The 16,866-nt window shown below is 39.4% G+C and overlaps 1 pseudogene; it reads right to left on the reverse strand.

Moving 5' to 3' along the window:
• Positions 1–1,552: 1,552 nt before the first annotated feature.
• On the reverse strand, positions 1,553–16,002 carry LOC129512379 (28S ribosomal protein S9, mitochondrial-like; annotated as a pseudogene).
• Between the last annotated feature and the right edge of the window lie 864 nt (positions 16,003–16,866).

Raw genomic sequence — 16,866 nt, forward strand, 5'->3', positions numbered from 1 at the left:
CATTAAAGCCTTTTATAAAAACACAGAACAAACCAAGCAGAGTAAAGACTGTTTTTTTTTGTTGTTGTTCTATGTATGTATGTATGTATTTAACACTTATTAAGTACCTACAATGAACCAGGAATTATATTTTATTGTTTAAAAAATTCAAAGCTGTAAAATATGGCACCAGGTGAGAGGTTACCAAAAGCAGCCAGAAAGGATCAAAATCACTCACTCCCAAAATTCTGCTTTGCAGCTTGGCTAAGGATCAAAATCCTCAGAACCAAGGGAAACCTCAACATGGAGATGCCCCTGCCAAAGACCAACAGAAGGAGCTCGGGGGAGCCAGCCCAGGAGTGGAGCCAGATGATGGGTAGGAAGCTCTGACACCACCAACCTCACCTAGTGCAGGCTATATATATCTTATAGAGGACACCATATGTAAGCCGTATTTTCCAAATTACTACCCCTAAGCAAAGGATGGCAGTCATGCCACACCAACAGCACAAATTAGTGTCATGCCATCCCTCCCTCACTTATATTATACCATAGTAGCTCACAAGGGGTGGCACCCTACCTTGTTGACCCTGCTAACCTCTGCTACTAAAATCAAAATCTAGGAAAGATCTCCATCTCTGCTCCCTGCCTTCTTCCAGCTCTTTTCAGTCCATTTCTGACTCACACTGGCCAATATAAGTGGCACAGTGGAGCCATCTTATGCCCAAAGTGCAGAGCTCTGCCTCTCCCCTGTGGTTCCCTCTCTCCATGTCACACTACTGATCCCTGGTTGCATTGAATGTCAAGCTTTTTCAGATAACTGTCAGCTCTTCTGTGTCCCACTGTCTGATCCATTGCTCTGGGCTAGAGCGTGGGCTTTGCCTTGTAGCTGCCTCACTGAAAGACTGCTTCTCTTGCTATTGTTCTAAAGTGAATTTGTACCCTTTTAGATTCATATACTATTCCTTCCCTCACATTTTGGGAGGTATTCCTCTTCTGTTCATAGGCAGAACTCCCTTTCACCATTACCCTCAAAATACAAAGTGGCTAGTTGTCATTCTTCTACCTGGAAAATATTTTCCATTACTTATGATTTCTTCCTGCTGCTCATCAGTATCATAATCCCAATAGGTCTTTATGTTTTTCTTACAATTTCTTTCATTGGAAACTTAGAGACAAAGTGAAGTTGATTCAGCTGTCTAGGAATATAATATTAGCAAATAAGTGGAAAGGTGTGAGAAATAGGAAAAGAGGTGGTACAGTGATGCTTTCATTATGGTTGACAACTAAGACTCACAGCCAGGCATAGTAGTCCTGGCTCATAATCTGTTTGGGTGCCAAAATCTATTTTTCTTCCCTCTACTCCAGTGATTTGCTGTATGACTCAGGTGTCCTCCAGAAACTGTATTACAGATTATCCCTCTTTGTTTTTTGTTTTTGTTTTTGTTTTGTCTTTGTTTTTGTTTTGCCTGATGGTGCTGCCGTCACACTGGCCAGCAAATATTTATTGTATACCTTCTGCATGCCAGGCACATGTACACTGCTTTTCCTTTCCTTGCCTATGAAAGAACACTCACTGCTTCTTCCAAGTTAACTTTCTTCAGGCTCCCTCTTGGCCTGGCTTCTTCCATTCTTTGATGTGTGGATCAGCAGTCAGCAGTCCAGCTACTCTCACCACTCGACCTCTTCCTCTGTGACGAAATTGCACAAGGCTCTCACCACTGCCAAGTGTATGGCTCCAGCCTGCAATCACTGCTCACCCCGGAGACAGTACAGGCTGTGTCGTGTTTTCCAAGCCGGTCGAGGAAGTGGAAGGGGAATATCAACTGTTCTCTGTCTTGTGTCACTGGGAAGTAAAGAAGATAGTCAATTCCATTTACTTTTACTTTTCCACTTCCATGCCCATAAATGATTGCTTCTGTTTTTAGACTCTTTCTTTTACCTTCACTGGTGCTTAAGGCCATTCCTTGCTCATCATACTGCACAGGTTCGATCAGTTGTTTTTTTGATTGATAGTTACACTCCTACGAAATCTCTGCACAAATTCTTCTTCGGAACCACAGTGCAGTGTCAATAACACTTCTAGCAGCCGAATGAACTGTGCATAATCTTGATCTGACAGTTTTTCCACTAACATTTCTTCTAGCTCTTCCTAAATCAGCCATCTGCTGCCAATCAGGTCTTTGGTTTTAGTTTTTTTCTGAAAATAGACCTTTGGCTTGCAACTGATTCTGACGTTTTTCTACTTCTAGCAGCTTTCCATATGCTTCATGCATTAATAAATAATAATACACCTGTTTGCCAGTATAAAAGAAAATGAAATGGATGGCCATCTTCTCCCCACTGGATCGCTCTTTGTTTTGGATAAATCTGTTCAGGATGCTTCATTATTGGCCTGGCTTGCTTCTCAAACAAACCACTTGGAAAAAGGCAAGCAATAGCTTTGTCAATATCCTCTTGCATAAAAGTTTCTGGATCTTTTCCCATCATGTTGGCTAAATGTCTCTTTCCTATGTTGAACTCTTCCATCTGCTTTTTAATAAAATCCAGTTTCACGTCTTAAGGCTGCAACATTTTTCTTTGGTGTTACACCTGTGGTGTGCCTTAGCCTTAATATCTGGGATCCAGTACCTGTCTACAACTGAGCAGCTGCAGCTTTCCAGGCCTTGTTTCCGGGAAAGGCTAACCCTACTTTCGAGAAAGAGGTAGGAAAGTGCGGCACAGGATACATAGGGAGCCAACCTGTTGGCCACCAGAGAGTCAGGTAGGAGGGTTAGGGGGCCAGATCATTCCCCTTTGTATTTTAGTATAAAGCAACTACTTCTCTTGATCTAGCAGAAGTCTCTAATTGGCATCCTGTGAGTAACTCAGTGTTGCTTCATAATCTGAATTTTAATTCCAATAGACAGAGAAAGTTTTGTCAGGTTTAATAAGTCTTTGCCATTTTCTATTACGGTATATTTTGCTGGCTTCGCTTATTTGCATAATCTGAGTTTTGAGCCCCTATAGACTATGTCCCATGAAAATCTCAACGGTCTTTTTTACTACAGAATCACTAGAATGTTAGGATAATGCCTAGCACATAAGAAGTACTCAGTAAGTAAGGAATGATGAATGACAATTAAATCTTTTACATGAAAAAATGTGTGTGCAGATAAAGAGATGGAAAAATAATATAAAATATAATAAATATAAAATAAATAAAACACACTGCAATAATAAACTATGCTAAGATCCAACTATGCAGTAACAACAAATAAATTATCATGCTTCCCCAACGCTGATACATTCCTGAGTCGTATTTTGCTCTTGAAAGTTAGTCCATCCCTGAACACCATTGTGTTCCCCTATCATGGCTCAGTTAGACACCCTTATGCTCATTCAGCCTGTTCTTAAGGCTTTTAGTAAATGGTACATATGATATTCACCTATTTGTTTACTGTGAATCCTTAACTAGTATGTATCCTATTTGAGTGCAGGATATCCTCTTGTAGCTCTATCAGTAGCACCCAACAAATGCCTAATGGTCTAACATCTAGTAGTTCTTAATTAACACTTGTTGAATGACCAAATGAGTGCTTGATTAACTGATAGTCTTTCAGGGTTTTAGCCCCCATTTTATTTTCTTGACCTTTTTACTTTAAACTGAAAGAGATCAGCCAAAATCACATTCAGGGGATCCCTGGGTGGCTCAGCGGGGATCCCTGGGTGGCTCAGCAGTTTAGCGCCTGCCTTTGGTTCAGGGCATGATCCTGGAGTCCCAGGATTGAGTCCGGAGTTGGGCTTCAGGCATGGAGCCTGCTTCTCCCTCTACCTGTGTCTCTGCCTCTCTCTCTCTCTCTCTCTCTATCATGAATAAATAAATAAAATCTTAAAAAAATAACATTCAAACAAAAATATTCTAGGAAAAATACCTACTTTCTAGTAGTTTGAAATTCTTTATATCATCTCTAAAACAGTGAGAAATGAAGTTGAGCATATCTGTTTTTATGTGGCAAGAGAAGAGGGAACAGGAGAGAGAACTGCCTTCAGCAGAGGAATTGAATTTGTATTTCCCAGACTATTGGTTGTATCTCAGGGGTAACTTCCCAGCTTCAATCTGTGAGATATAAGGTTCTGTCAAGAGAGATATAGGACAAAGAAACCTCTTCAATGACAGCCTTCACCATCCCTCAGAAAGCTTTTCTCCAGTAGGAGACCTGAATAGGATGTTTCCCTTACTCTGAGTAGTCCTTCCCAATATATGTGCTGGTAGAAGCAACTTTGTATTCCTTAATGAAGTTCTCAAAGCAAAGTTTCAATAGGAATAGGTTTGTTTTGTTTGTTTGTTGTTAACTCTAACAAGTAGGTTAACTCTAACAGATTTCCTTTCTAATACGCTATCAACTTTTTATTTTGCCTATTTGGTCAGAATTCCAGATATCCCTTTGAACTTAAAGGGCATCCTTGGGAAAAGACTGGTAGTCCCATGCCTGAATGCCTACAAACCCTGCTGCCTGCTACTCAGTCAAATTATAGTCCACAGTTTCTCCCAATAGAGATGTTAAGGAAGACACAAAGATAGCTCAGGAGACCTGCTGGAAAGAGTATTGTTAGGTCTTTAGGTCTGTTGAGATGCTAAGTAAATCTTTAGGTCTGTTGAGATGCTAAGTAAAAAAAAGCTGGACATTTCACTGCAGTCTCTGGTAAGATTATATTTTGGAACAAGAAAGAGGATGGAGGGAGAGGAGGGGCAAGACGCGGAAGAGTAGGGTCCCCAAATCACCTGTCCCCACCAAATTACCTAGATAACCTTCAAATCATCCTGAAAATCTACGAATTCGGCCTGAGATTTAAAGAGAGACCAGCTGGAACGCTACAGTGAGAAGAGTTCGCGCTTCTATCAAGGTAGGAAGACGGGGGAAAAGAAATAAAGAAACAAAAGGCCTCCGAGGGGGAGGGGCCCCGCGAGGAGCCGGGCTGAGGCCGGGGCGAGTGTCCCCAGGACAGGAGAGCCCCGTCCCGGAGGAGCAGGAGCTGCACCAACCTTCCCGGGCGGAAAGGCGCTCGCAGGGAGTTGGAGCAGGACCCAGGAGGGCGGGGATGCCCTCGGACTCCCGGGACACTAACAGACACCTGCGCCCCGGGAGAGTGCGCCGAGCTCCCTAAGGGCTGCAGCGCGCACGGCGGGACCGGAGCAGCTCGGGGGGCTCGGGCTGCGGCTCCGCGGAGGGGGCTGCGGGGCGGGAGCGCGAATCCAACAGCGCAGGCCCCGGAGCACAGGGCGCCGGGACACAGCCCAGGATCCGGCCTCCCCCGGGACAGGCAGAGGCCGGGAGGGCCCAGGACAGCAAGGACGCTCCTGCCCCGAGCTGAGCAGATCAGCGGCCCCGCCCCGGAGCCTCCAGGCCCTGCAGACGGAGAGCCCCGTAGTTCCTGCGGAGGCTGAATCCAGGCTTCCAGAGTTGCCATAGCAACTGCGGCTGTTCCTCCTGGGGCCTCACGGGGTAAACAACCCCCGCTGAGCCCTGCAGCAGGCAGGGGCAGAGCAGCTCCCCCAAGTGCTAACACCTGAAAATCAGCACAGCAGGCCCCTCCCCCAGAAGACCAGCTGGACGGACCAGTTCCAGGGGAAGTCAAGGGACTTAAGTCTACAGATTCAGAAGATACTCCCCCGTGTTTTTTGTTTTGTTGTTTTTTTCTTTTTCTTTTCTTTTTGATTTCTGATTGCTTCCCCCACCCCCCTTTTTTTTCACTTCTTTCTTTTTCTTTCTCTTTTTCTTCTTTTTTTCCTTTTTTTTCTTCTTTTTCTTTTTTCTCTTTCTCTCTTTTCTTTCCTTCTCTCTCTTTCTCTCCTTTTCCCAATTACAACTTGTTTTTGGCCACTCTGCACTGAGCAAAATGACTAGAAGGAAAACCTCACCTCAAAAGAAAGAATCAGAAACAGCCCTCTCTCCCACAGAGTTACAAAATCTGGATTACAATTCAATGTCAGAAAGCCAATTCAGAAGCACTATTATACAGCTACTGGTGGCTCTAGAAAAAAAGCATTAAGGACTCACGAGACTTCATGACTGCAGAATTTAGATCCAATCAGGCAGAAATTAAAAATCAATTGAATGAGATGCAATCCAAACTAGAAGTCCTAACGACGAGGGTTAACGAGGTGGAAGAACGAGTGAGTGACCTAGAAGACAAGTTAATGGCAAAGAGGGAAACTGAGGAAAAAAGAGACAGACAATTAAAAGACCATGAAGACAGATTAAGGGAAATAAATGACAGCCTAAGGAAGAAAAACCTACATTTAATTGGGGTTCCCGAGGGCGCCGAAAGGGACAGAGGGCCAGAATATGTATTTGAACAAATCCTAGCTGAAAACTTTCCCAATCTGGGAAGGGAAACAGGCATTCAGATCCAGGAAATAGAGAGATCCCCCCCTAAAATCAATAAAAACCGTCCAACACCTCGACATTTAATAGTGAAGCTTGCAAATTCCAAAGATAAAGAGAAGATCCTTAAAGCAGCAAGAGACAAGAAGTCCCTGACTTTCATGGGGAGGAATATTAGGGTAACAGCAGACCTCTCCACAGAGACGTGGCAGGCCAGAAAGGGCTGCAGGATATATTCAGGGTCCTAAATGAGAAGAACATGCAACCAAGAATACTTTATCCAGCAAGGCTCTCATTCAAAATGGAAGGAGAGATAAAGAGCTTCCAAGACAGGCAGGAACTGAAAGAATATGTGACCTCCAAACCAGCTCTGCAAGAAATTTTAAGGGGGACTCTTAAAATTCCCCTTTAAGAAGAAGTTCAGTGGAACAATCCACAAAAACAAGGACTAAATAGATATCATGATGACACTAAACTCATATCTGTCAATAGTAACTCTGAACGTGAACGGGCTCAATGACCCCATCAAAAGGCACAGGGTTTCAGACTGGATAAAAAAGCAGGACCCATCTATTTGCTGTCTACAAGAGACTCATTTTAGACAGAAGGACACCTACAACCTGAAAATAAAAGGTTGGAGAACCATTTACCATTCAAATGGTTCTCAAAAGAAAGCAGGGGTAGCCATCCTTATATCAGATAAACTAAAATTTACCCGAAGACTGTAGTGAGAGACGAAGAGGGACACTATCTCATACTTAAAGGATCTATCCAGCAAGAGGACTTAACAATCCTCAATATATATGCCCCGAATGTGGGAGCTGCCAAATACTTAAACGAATTATTAACCAAAGTGAAGAAATACTTAGATAATAATACACTTATACTTGGTGACTTCAATCTAGCTCTTTCTACCCTCGATAGGTCTTCTAAGCACAACATCTCCAAAGAAACGAGAGCTTTAAATGATACACTGGACCAGATGGATTTCACAGATATCTACAGAACTTTACATCCAAACTCAACTGAATACACATTCTTCTCAAGTGCACATGGAACTTTCTCCAGAATAGACCACATACTGGGTCACAAATCGGGTCTGAACCGATACCAAAAGATTGGGATCGTCCCCTGCATATTCTCAGACCATAACGCCTTGAAATTAGAACTCAATCACAAGAAGAAGTTTGGAAGGACCTCAAACACGTGGAGGTTAAGGACCATCCTGCTAAAAGATAAAAGGGTCAACCAGGAAATTAAGGAAGAATTAAAAAGATTCATGGAAACTAATGAGAATGAAGATACAACCGTTCAAAATCTTTGGGATGCAGCAAAAGCAGTCCTGAGGGGGAAATACATCGCAATACAAGCATCCATTCAAAAACTGGAAAGAACTCAAATACAAAAGCTAACCTTACACATAAAGGAGCTAGAGAAGAAACAGCAAATCGACCCTACACCCAGCAGAAGAAGAGAGTTAATTAAAATTTGAGCAGAACTCAACGAAATTGAGACCAGAAGAACTGTGGAACAGATCAATAGAACCAGGAGTTGGTTCTTTGAAAGAATTAATACGATAGATAAACCATTAGCCAACCTTATTAAAAAGAAGAGAGAGAAGACTCAAATTAATAAAATCATGAATGAGAAAGGAGAGATCACTACCAACACCAAGGAAATACAAACGATTTTAAAAACATATTATGAACAGCTCTACGCCAATAAATTAGGCAATCTAGAAGAAATGGACGCATTCCTGGAAAGCCACAAACTACCAAAACTGGAACAGGAAGAAATAGAAAACCTGAACAGGCCAATAACCAGGGAGGAAATTGAAGAAGTCATCAAAAACCTCCCAAGACACAAGAGTCCAGGGCCAGATGGCTTCCCAGGGGAATTCTATCAAACGTTTAAAGAAGAAATCATACCTATTCTACTAAAGCTGTTTGGAAAGATAGAAAGAGATGGAGTACTTCCAAATTCATTCTATGAGGCCAGCATCACCTTAATTCCAAAACCAGACAAAGACCCCACCAAAAAGGAGAATTACAGACCAATATCCCTGATGAACATGGATGCAAAAATTCTCAACAAGATACTAGCCAATAGGATCCAACAACACATTAAGAAAATTATTCACCATGACCAAGTAGGATTTATCCCCGGGACACAAGGCTGGTTCAACACTCGTAAAACAATCAATGTGATTCATCATATCAGCAAGAGAAAAACCAAGAACCATATGATCCTCTCATTAGATGCAGAGAAAGCATTTGACAAAATACAGCATCCATTCCTGATCAAAACTCTTCAGAGTGTAGGGATAGAGGGAACTTTCCTCGACATCTTAAAAGCCATCTACGAAAAGCCCACAGCAAATATCATTCTCAATGGGGAAGCACTGGGAGCCTTTCCCCTAAGATCAGGAACAAGACAGGGATGTCCACTCTCACCACTGCTATTCAACATAGTATTGGAAGTCCTAGCCTCAGCAATCAGACAACAAAAAGACATTAAAGGCATTCAAATTGGCAAAGAAGAAGTCAAACTCTCCCTCTTCGCCGATGACATGATACTCTACATAGAAAACCCAAAAGCCTCCACCCCAAGATTGCTAGAACTCATACAGCAATTTGGTAGCATGGCAGGATACAAAATCAATGCCCAGAAATCAATGGCATTTCTATACACTAACAATGAGACTGAAGAAAGAGAAATTAAGGAGTCAATCCCATTTACAATTGCACCCAAAAGCATAAGATACCTAGGAATAAACCTAACCAAAGAGGTAAAGGATCTATACCCTAAAAACTATAGAACACTTCTGAAAGAAATTGAGGAAGACACAAAGAGATGGAAAAATATTCCATGCTCATGGATTGGCAGAATTAATATTGTGAAAATGTCAATGTTACCCAGGGCAATTTACACGTTTAATGCAATCCCTATCAAAATACCATGGACTTTCTTCAGAGACTTAGAACAAATTATTTTAAGATTTGTGTGGAATCAGAAAAGACCCCGAATAGCCAGGGGAATTTTAAAAAAGAAAACCATATCTGGGGGCATCACAATGCCAGATTTCAGGTTGTACTACAAAGCTGTGGTCATCAAGACAGTGTGGTACTGGCACAAAAACAGACACATAGATCAATGGAACAGAATAGAGAACCCAGAAGTGGACCCTGAACTTTATGGTCAACTAATATTCGACAAAGGAGGAAAGACGATCCACTGGAAGAAAGACAGTCTCTTCAATAAATGGTGCTGGGAAAATTGGACATCCACATGCAGAAGAATGAAACTAGACCACTCTCTTGCACCATACACAAAGATAAACTCAAAATGGATGAAAGATCTAAATGTGAGACAAGATTCCATCAAAATCCTAGAGGAGAACACAGGCAACACCCTTTTTGAACTTGGCCACAGTAACTTCTTGCAAGATACATCCACGAAAGCAAAAGAAACAAAAGCAAAAATGAACTATTGGGACTTCATCAAGATAAGAAGCTTTTGCACAGCAAAGGATACAGTCAACAAAACTCAAAGACAACCTACAGAATGGGAGAAGATATTTGCAAATGACATATCAGATAAAGGGCTAGTTTCCAAGATCTATAAAGAACTTATTAAACTCAACACCAAAGAAACAAACAATCCAATCATGAAATGGGCAAAAGACATGAAGAGAAATCTCACAGAGGAAGACATAGACATGGCCAACATGCACATGAGAAAATGCTCTGCATCACTTGCCATCAGGGAAATACAAATCAAAACCACAATGAGATACCACCTCACACCAGTGAGAATGGGGAAAATTAACAAGGCAGGAAACAACAAATGTTGGAGAGGATGCGGAGAAAAGGGAACCCTCTTACACTGTTGGTGGGAATGTGAACTGGTGCAGCCACTCTGGAAAACTGTGTGGAGGTTCCTCAAAGAGTTAAAAATAGACCTGCCCTATGACCCAGCAATTGCACTGTTAGGGATTTACCCCAAAGATTCAGATGCAATGAAACGCCGGGACACCTGCACCCCGATGTTTCTAGCAGCCATGTCCACAATAGCCAAACTGTGGAAGGAGCCTCGGTGTCCATCGAAAGATGAATGGATAAAGAAGATGTGGTTTATGTATACAATGGAATATTACTCAGCCATTAGAAACGACAAATACCCACCATTTGCTTCAACGTGGATGGAACTGGAGGGTATTATGCTGAGTGAAGTAAGTCAATCGGAGAAAGACAAACAGTGTATGTTCTCATTCATTTGGGGAATATAAATAATAGTGAAAGGGAATATAAGGGAAGGGAGAAGAAATGTGTGGGAAATATCAGAAAGGGAAACAGAACATAAAGACTCCTAACTCTGAGAAACGAACTAGGGGTGGTGGAAGGGGAGGAGGGCGGGGGTTGGGGATGAGTGGGTGACAGGCACTGAGGGGGACACTTGACGGGATGAGCACTGGGTGTTATTCTGTATGTTGGTAAATTTAACACCAATCAAAAATTTATTAAAAAAAAGAAAGAAAGAGGATGGATCGATAAGAATATAGATGAAAGGAGGATTTTGCGATGTTTGAAGTGAAGCAAGATGTAAATGAAGACTGAGGCAATGGAAATGAAGAGACATTGAAGAGACATCTGGATATGGGCATAAATTGCTTTCACGATGCTAACATTCAGGTCTTTGTTATCTGTCTTCATAACCGGCTTAAGAAGCTGGAGATCCATATGGTTCAATCTCAGAGCAATGTTTAAATCAAAGAAAGATCAAGAACAGCCAGTAAAAATTTCTTTAATTGACATTTACTTAATCTTTACTCACCTTTTTCTAAAACATGAAGATCTAGATAGAGTCAAAGTAGCATTTTCTAAAATCCCATGTCTCCTGCCCTCTTCACTCATACCTTGTTGCACTGCTCTAGTATTTCTTCCAATTCACCCAAATCCCTTTCCTGTACCTCTCTTTTCCCAGCCCTGGTCTACCCCTTGATCTTTATAACTCTATTTCTTATTTCTCTGGTTCTGTCTTCTTCTCCTTGTTATCTTTGCTTTTTATCACATGATTTCAAAATGCTAGTTGGTCATCTTCAGATAATTTCTCAGAAATTGAACTAAATGGATGAAGCCAAACCTTCCTTTTGCAGGTAGACTGAAAAAGCAAGACTGGTTTCAGAATTTTTCTCCTAACAAGGCAACCAGTTTCTTCAAGGTTAGGTAGTGCAGAATGGGAAAAGATGGTGAGAGAGAGTCACAAACAAAATTACTCAGAAGACTAGTGTAGCCAAGTGGATTATGCTAATAAATGAAGTATGGCTAATAGTTCTCCATCTTACACCTGGAATTGTAAACAAGAAAGATTTTGAATTTTTTGGCTCTAGGTCCTTGAATTAAGAACTATTGGAACCCATCACAGTTCCTTTATCTTTGAAAGTATGAGCTGCATAATTTCTTTAGTAACCATTACATTTCTCTCACTGTGGCTAGATAAACTTTCTTAGCATAGTTTTCAACATGATTATGTAAGCTATTTGTGGATAATCTAAATCCAGCATTCGATTTTCACTGCCTGGATTTTTGGTAAGAGTGTAAACTAGGGCAAAGTCTGATATCTTTCTCCCTATCTTGCCCTAACTTGAATTTGAAAGTGGCACAATTATCTATACCTTTGATTGTATGCTCTGAATGTGCACGTGTACATGTGTTTCAAGAGCTTAACATAAAAGACTTGTAAATGTTTGCTTCAAGAATTTTTGATGATCACAGAACACTTTGGAGTTGAAAATCTTTCCTTTGAGACCAATACATTTGAACTTCAATAACTGTAACTAGGCTTGCTTTGCTCTTCAGTGTGGCAGATTTTAAATCCTTTGATATCTCTTTATAATTTCTAATGTCAAACAAAAGTCTATGAAGATACCTAGAAATCACATTCTCTTTACTCCTGAAAATTTTGTTAAGTTTTCCAAAGGTTATGGAAAGTTTCTTCATAACCACCAGATTAGCCCTGACATGTTTGTTCACAGGACATCAATTGTTTTGCTGATTTTTATATTTTTAAAACTACCTTCTCTTATGATGAAAACATCTTCTTTTTGTGATGGTGTCTAAAATTTATGCTGTCTCCAACTTGCCAATTTCAGGCCTAGATGTCAGAGTTAGGTTTAGGATAATGATCACTTCACATTTTGCAACCTACTATTTTCATATAGGTCTCTTTTATTAATTAGTCTCCAATCTCTATCTTGGCTTATGTGTAGCTTATTTGTGATTAAATTAAACTTAAATTTTTGAACACTCATCAGTTTCATGAAGGCAATTGCTTCTAAAATGGCATGTTTCTGTAATTTTGGGATAACACATACTCAATTGTGGAATGTAGGAAGCTCCAAACAATCACATTAGAAATAAAGTCATCCTTAATAGCAAGTAAGTACTTAAATAAAGTTTATTATGTGCAGGGGTATTCTAGGCACTGAACATTTATTAATTTACTTAACTTTCACAAAAATACTAGGAAATAGACATAGGCATTCATATAGTCCTAGAGAAACCAAATGAAACTCATACTTTCCAAAATTACATACTAAAACTCACAGAGTTTATTGGAAAAACAGAATTAGGACTGTTAAAACTTATGTATCATAGCACAATGTATCATAACCCTGAGAGCAACATTAATTGATACTTTCAGATACAACTTTGACAGCTGGAAAGGCACTTCAGAGAGGCAGAAGGCAGTGGAGTGGGGAATGTTGGCTTCCAGACACTGGCAATGCAGATGAGCATGAAGATCTGAGATAGTATGGTGGTATTTAAAGTAGGCATGGGAGGAAGTGTAATCTAACAAGAGCCAAAAATCATGCAAGACTGGAGGTCTGCTAATGAAATCAGCTGGGCTTGGAGTTTTCTTTGTGGGAAGTTTTTTGATAATTAATTCAATCTCTTTACTTTTTATAGATTTATTCAGTTTTTCTATTTTTTTCAGTCAGTGATAGTTTGTGTCTTCCTAGGGATTTGTCCATTTCATCTAGGATATCTAATTTTCTGGCATAGGGTTTTTCATAGAAAAATATTCCCTTGTCATACTCTTATGTTCGGAAGATTGGTAGTAAAGTCCCCTATTTCTGATTTTTAGTAATTTATTTTCTATTTTTTCTTTGTTATCCTAACTAAAGGAGAGATTTTTTCCCTATATTTTTAAAATACCAATTTTCATAGATATTTTTTATTCTCTGTCTCATTTATATCCACTTTAATCTTTATTACTTCCTTTCTTCTGTTTGCCTGGGTTTAATTTGCTCTTCTTTTTCTAGGTTCTTGGAAGACAGAGTACTATTAATTTGAGTTTTATCTTCCTTTTAATATGGGGATATAGCCAAAAATTACTTCTGAACACTTTTTTTCCTGCATCTCTTAAGTTTTGATATATTGTGGTTTCATTTTCATTCATCTCAAACTATCTTATTTTATTTTATTAATAAATTTATTTTTATTGGTGTTCAACTTGCCAACATACAGAATAACACCCAGTGCTCATACAGTCAAGTGCCCGCGTCAGTGCCCACCACCCAGTCACCCCCACCCCCGGTCCTCCTCCCCTTCCACCACCCCTAGTTCATTTCCCAGAGTTAGGAGTCTTTATGTTCTGTCTCCCTTTCTGATATTTCCTACCCATTTCTTCTCCCTTCCCTTATATTCCCTTTCACTATTATTTATATTCCCCAAATGAATGAGAACATATAATGTTTGTCCTTCTCCGATTGACTCATTTCACTCAGCATAATACCCTCCAGTTCCATCCACATTGAAGCAAATGGTGGGTATTTGTCGTTTCTAATGGCTGAGTAATAATCCATTGTATACATAAACCACATCTTCTTTATCCATTCATCTTTCGATGGACACCGAGGCTCCTTCCACAGTTTGGCTATTGTGGACATTGCTGCTAGAAACATCGGGGTGCAGGTGTCCCGGCCTTTCATTGTATCTGAATCTTTGGGGGTAAATCCCCAACAGTGCAATTGCTGGGTCATAGGGCAGGTCTATTTTTAACTCTTTGAGGAACCTCCACACAGTTTTCCACAGTGGCTGCACCAGTTCACATTCCCACCAACAGGGTAAGAGTGTTCCCTTTTCTCCGCATCCTCTCCATTTGTGGTTTCCTGCCTTGTTAATTTTCCCCATTCTCACTGGTGTGAGGTGGTATCTCATTGTGGTTTTGATTTGTATTTCCCTGATGACAAGTGATGCAGAGTATTTTCTCATGTGCATGTTGGCCATGTCTATGTCTTCCTCTGTGAGATTTCTCTTCATGTCTTTTGCCCATTTCATGATTGGATTGTTTGTTTCTTTGGTGTTGAGTTTAAGTTCTTTATAGGTCTTGGAAACTAGCCCTTTATCTGATACGTCATCTCAAACTATTTTAAACTTATGTCCAACCAAAACCTGGATGCAAGTATCTATAACAGCTTTATTAATAATTACCAAAAACCTGGAAGCAACCAAGATGTCCTTCAATAGGTGAATAGATAAATAAACTGGTATATCCATAAAATGGAATACTATTCAGAGTTTTTTAAATTACTAAAAAGTCAAGTCACAAAAAAAGACATGGATTAATATTGAATGCATATTGCTAAAAAGAAGCCAGTCTGAAAAGGCTATACACTATATGGTTCTAACTATATGACATTCTGAAAAAGGCAAAGTTATGAGGGCAGACGATCAGTGGTTACCAGGAGTTCAGAGGAAGGCAGGAGGGTTAAACAGATAAAGCACAGGAAATTTTTTTAGGGTAGCAAAACTATTCTGTAGGAAAATCTAATAGCGTATATATGACACTATGCATTTGTCAAAATACCAAGTTTATGCAAATTAAAAAAACATTTTTGATTCCAAAGAACCTAAAATGGAATTCAAAAGTGACAAAACAATTTCATTGTATTACAAATATATGAAAGAACTTTAAGGAAAGAGAAGGGAGGGAGAGGAAGGTGTTTTACTTGAGTTGCTAAAGTTGTTTTCCATGAGGGTATGGGTTAACAATTCTGATACTCTATAGATGTACTCTGGAATTAAATAATTAAGTAAATGAATGGTGGAAGGTTGGAGTCACTGTTAGAACGGGATGTTACATATAAACAAGAGAAGAAGACTAGAATTATCCATTTGGTAATGAATCAGAACTGGAAGCAGTATTAATTCATTTTAAGCTTAATATACTTGCAAATTGTTATGTATAGAAATATTAATAGATGTACACACACTGGTTCATATACCCACACATATTTCCTTGTCCTGCCAGCTAGAAATAACATCACCCCAGTAACAACAATGACACCTAGCATCCATATCTTGATTTCTAGTACATTCTCCAATGAAAGTTTAGAAGACTCCATGGAGAAATAAATGATTCTTGGACTGGGGAATATGGAATATACAACATGATCCTGAGGTATCATGTAATATATGAATGTTAGGAAATCCTCAAAGAAAATCTCACAATGATGATGGGGTAATGAGTGTCCTTCCAAAATTCATATTCATACAGAACCTAAAAATGTGGCCTTATTTGGAAATAGTGTTTGCAGATCTGATTCTGATTCTGAGAAATAGTCACAGTCAATAGGAGCATAAGAAGCCATAACGACTAAGTGTAATGTAATATCAAAACCTACCAATAAAAGCTCTTTTATCTGAAAAATATATTTATTTTTACTTCGCTTTTAAAAGATATTTTTGCTGGATATAGAAATATATGTTGACCAGTTTTTCTTCCAGACATTAAAGAAGTCTCATTTTCTTCCAGATTGCATTATTTTTGAGAGATTAGTTGTCGTTTGAACCACTGTTTCACTGTATGTTATTATTTCTGGTCTCTTGGTTTTTTAATTGAAATATAATTAGCACAACATTGTTAGTCTCTGGTATACAATATGATTTAATGTTTGTATATTTTGCAAAATGATTGCCATAATAAATCTTGTTAACTTTCATTGCCATACATAGTTAATAATTTTTTTGGTGTGATAACTTTTAAGATCTACTCTCTTAGCAACTTTCAAATATGTAATGCAATATTATTAACTATAGTCACCATACTGAACACTACATCCTTATGACTTCTTTTATAATCAGAAGTTTGTAACTTTTTTCTTTTTCCTTTTTTAGAAGTTTATAACTTTTGATCCCCTCCACACATTTCATCCCTCCTCCCCACCTGGCAACCACCAATCTGGTAAGTCTGTTCTCCGTATCTAAAGCTCATTTTTGTTTGTTTTCAAATTCTGCATATAAATAAATTCATACAATATTTGGGGTTTTTTCATTTTGTCATACAATATTTGTTTTGGGTTTTTTTTTTTTTTACTTATTTCACTTAATATAATACCCTCAAGACTTATCCATGTTGTGGTATATGACAAAATTGCTTTTTTATGGCCAAAAAGTATTCCATTGTATATACATACCACAACTTCTTTATCTATTCACACCCTTCAATGGGCATT

This window comes from Nyctereutes procyonoides, unplaced genomic scaffold (assembly GCF_905146905.1).
Source record: "Nyctereutes procyonoides isolate TBG_1078 unplaced genomic scaffold, NYPRO_anot_genome, whole genome shotgun sequence".
Taxonomy (NCBI): domain Eukaryota; kingdom Metazoa; phylum Chordata; class Mammalia; order Carnivora; family Canidae; genus Nyctereutes; species Nyctereutes procyonoides.